The sequence below is a fragment of the Triticum dicoccoides genome, chromosome 6B (genome assembly GCF_002162155.2).
Source record: "Triticum dicoccoides isolate Atlit2015 ecotype Zavitan chromosome 6B, WEW_v2.0, whole genome shotgun sequence".
Lineage (NCBI taxonomy): Eukaryota > Viridiplantae > Streptophyta > Magnoliopsida > Poales > Poaceae > Triticum > Triticum dicoccoides.
This window is the reverse complement of record NC_041391.1, coordinates 518,751,086-518,755,394: the sequence shown is the minus strand read 5'-3', so window position 1 is coordinate 518,755,394 and position 4,309 is coordinate 518,751,086.

Genomic DNA, 4,309 nt, shown 5'->3' with positions numbered 1-4,309 from the left:
GGAGAAAATCATAGAAAATGCATCGAGTGTCGAAACACACCTCAATTTTGCAGGCGTGCTTGTGTGGCATACTGTTGCGTGTGAAAAAAATGGCGATGTTTCATGGCTTTGCGAGAGGGAACACCTACTTCATGCATGTCACCCCAGACCGATACCTCAGATTTGTACCGTGACTACATGCCAACATGGACGAAACGCACCCAACTTTTACGCGCGTGTGTGAGTGACCCCCACCGGCTCGCACGCCTATTTTCGACGGAATCGGAGTACGAACGGAAGTTGCATCACGTCGGGAGACCTTTTCTGGGTATTTCCACAGAGAAAATCGTAGAAAATGCATCGAGTGTCGAAACGCACCCCAATTGTCATGCTTATTGTCTAGTGATGTATGTACTTTTATTGTCATGCTTATTTCATGTCTTAAGTATGTTGCATCCATGTTAAATTTAGTCATCTATTTCAAGTAATTGACGCTTATGCGACGTACATATCGGATTCAAGTATCGTCAAGGATAGGTATCTTGTACCCACACATAGGTCTTACTGGTTATTGAACACTGGCCCGAAGTCAGTAAGACGAGGGAAGTAAGTAGACGATCCAGAAGGTTTAGCACATGCAAATGAACCTCTCAACAGATGCATGACAGAATATTTTGCAAAATCGAAGGTACTGTTTGTATTGCAGAATTGTATTTTCATTACTATCTTATGTGAAAGCCGAGCTTACCAACAATGTTTAAGTTGTGAAATAGGCTTATTTTGCTTTAAATAAGGATAAAAACCATTGGATTACATGTGTTATGCACACTAGAAAGAAAGAGTTCTAAATTCTTGATTCTTTGAGGGGGAAAGAAAATCTAAAGCTAAGAGAAAATTTGTTGAAAATTTTGTAAGTTTCGTATTCATGTGTGTACAATTAGCCATATAATTTGTTTACCGTATGTAGTCAATGTGTTTATATTTTTTTGTCAGAGAGAGCAACTTGCAGGAGATATCCAAGATGCAAATGACAGTGCAATTATGTCGTTCCCGGATGTGTCCGCATGACCTATAGTCCCCTACGACATGCCTCAACAAGAAGATGGGTGAGTTACATGTTGCATGTGGTTTCGAAATACATTAATTGATTCAGTGCTATCTTACTTAACATGCTTTGAAAATTGCACTTATATTTTTTAACATAGGAACTCATGTGGGCTGTTCGTCCTTCCTGTTTTCAATACTGGGACGGATAAAAATTTATTACTGCTATTTCTCAAGTGGGTACATTTTTAGTATGAAAAATTAGTACATCATATCATATATAAGTGATGAAAATAAAATTATTTTTATTACTTTTCAGGAATCTATTGATAGTTCAAGAGAAAGAATGATAGCTGGAATTATTATATCCCCCGAAAATAAGCTTACAGAAGTGAAGAACAAAGTAATTCGACTTGCGAAGAGGAAACAAAAATAAAAATCTCATACGAGAATTATACATGATTTTCGAAATATTATGTGTTCATGAGTGATGATTGTGTGTGGATGCTTTATTTTTTTATGTGAGTTTCAATTTTTTTTCACATGTCCAATTTATGTACCCTGACAAATTTATTTAAAGTACATTTTAATCATTTAATATTTTAGTATTTAATTTATATTTTATGTTCAATGAGTGTTCTTGCGAATGTACAATTTGGGGTTTTAAAATACCTAGATGATATATGATGACAATGTCTCAGAGGCGAGCGTCGCGCACACCGCACGAGGCGAGCGTCACTCGCGCCGCATGTTCGCGCGACATGGCGCACGTGGGCCGCGTCTGGCTAGCAGGCCTGCACCGCGCGTTGCTCCAGGGTTGGCCGTTGCCGGCCCTGAGGTTAATTCTTCATCGGCCCGCGTGCGCCCCTCTGCGCCCGAGGGCGGCGTTAGCCTCGGGATCGCCCTCTGCGGCGGCTCCAGAATCCTCCTCGTACGTAGCGCCCCTTTGCGCTCGCTGGCGCCACTCGCGGGCCAACGCTTGTTAACGTTTTTTTAAATTAAAGCAACCGGCCGCTGTGCAGCGCCTCCGATCGTCCAACATGCATGATTTATACACAAAATCATATATTTGTACGAAAAAATGTATACATTACATATCATATTAAAAACAATGCCTATAGCGCAAAGAAATATATATTATAATCTAAAATTTGTATGTCACATATCATATTAAGAACAACGAGTATAGTGCCCAAAAATATGACACAAGTAAACACCGACTACAAGTCTCCCGTATCGATGTAGCGGAACAAATATATAACTACTATTCTTTAATACAACCAAATAAATCGTCAAATCTAATCAGAAGTTCTTCTTCTTATTCAAACAATTCTTTGCTATGATCATCATGCCATGTTCCTGCATAGAAAGATTGTAATATACGTCAAATTTTTGTAAAGTATGAACTAAAAAAGAAAAGAACGTTAATGAAAAGGTGTGCACATACTTTGGATTCTGAGGACAATTGTTTTGAAATGATCTTTTACTCTGCATAAACCGCATGGGCGTACAGGAGGTTTCTCATCAAAACCTTTGGGTCTACCGTTTGTAGTCACGCCAGGTTCCTTACCACGGCCTTTGTTATTCTGCCCTTTCGGTGCTCCTTTCGTATTGATTTTTTCTGGATCACCAACAAAAACATGATCTTTATCCGGCACAAAAGCATCATCATGTGCAACTCTATGCTGTCTCACATAATCTTCCTCCTCAACGTCCTTGTTTTCTATGACATCCTCCAGACCAGCTTTTAGTTTGTCAAATAGAAAAGGTCTATGACATGCCGCATGATTTGCTTCCGCAGACAAAATAGTCAACTCACTGTACTTACTTCTCTCCTCAGTACCTGCCCATCCCCATGCGAAGAGATCGCTAGTGCGTTTCACGGGCAGTCCACCTCTAGCATTCTTGGTGAATCTTCACATCACTAAGCACTTAGGTAAGTCCTTCACGTTCAACCTGGCTAAAACATAAAGAACATGCTTGCATGGAAGACCTTTATGTTTCATACTATCACAACTGCACTTCACTGTTTCTTCTGAGTTACTAGGTGTATAGTCCACTTTGAATCTCAGTTGCCTGTTATTTTTCCATGCCACTATTAATCTCCTACTGACGGCTCCACCGAGTCTATCTATGATCTCAAGATCCGCTGCCTTCTTCATTTCTTTCTGCAAGAGGTAATATTTCACCGCAGTGAAGTCACGGGCAGCGGCTTTTTCGATGCATTTGAACTGGTCGAGTATTGGTACATGGAGTGTCTGTGTGGACATGCAGTCGTCATGCGACTCGTTCTCACGGAGCCGAACAATGCAGTTCTCATAATGCACAACCATATCAACAATTGTCATGCCAGAGTCAAGATGCATATGAAGGCAAGAGTTCAGACTCTCGCTCCTCTGGTTACTCCGCATACCAAGGAAGAACCCACCAGTGAGATATGACGCAGCCCAAATCCTTTTCTTCCGGTACATCCTATGCAACCATGTTTCAGTTTTCTCCGACTCCCATTTAGCTCTAAAAGCTGCCCATCTCGCCTCAAACTCATCATGTGTAGTAGCATAGTAAATAAGAGACCTGAACTCCTTCACGGACTTGTGGTGGAGGTGTTTCTGCATGTTTTTCTCTATGTGCCACGAACAAAGTCGATGCCACACGTCAGTAAGGACCTTCCTGACGGCCCTTATCATGGCTGCGTCTCTGTCAGTAATTATAAACCTCGGCTTCTTCTGACAATGAACTCTTAAGAAGGTCTGCAACACCCAAACATATGTATCCTCCGTCTCATCTGACACAACAGCACAACTGAACATAGTGGTGCAATGATGATTATTTAGACCAACAAAAGATATGAATGGATTCCGTACCTATTCATCTTGTAAGTGCTATCGAAGACGATTACATCACCAAAGTCAAGGTAATCCCGACGTGACTGAGAATCACACCAGAACATGTTCTTCAGCTTGCCTTCTGAGTCAACAGTGTGCTCAAAGGAAAAGTCTGGATCCCTTGCCTTTCTCGTCATCATGATACCAATCGCAGTGTCCACATCACCCTTTGCTAGCAACTTCATTTTCTCCCTATAACACATGTTATAAAGCTTCCTCCTCCCGAAACCAGCCCGTGCATATGATCCATACCTACTAACAAAGTTGTCATAAATCTAATGTTTTTTGAGCCCAGCTGTCGTGGATCTAAGTCTGACAGTAGAGTGGGGGGTAGGTATGGAGAGGCAAGGTCCTAGCTATGGAGAGGTTGTAAACACAAGAGATGTACGAGTTCAGGCCCT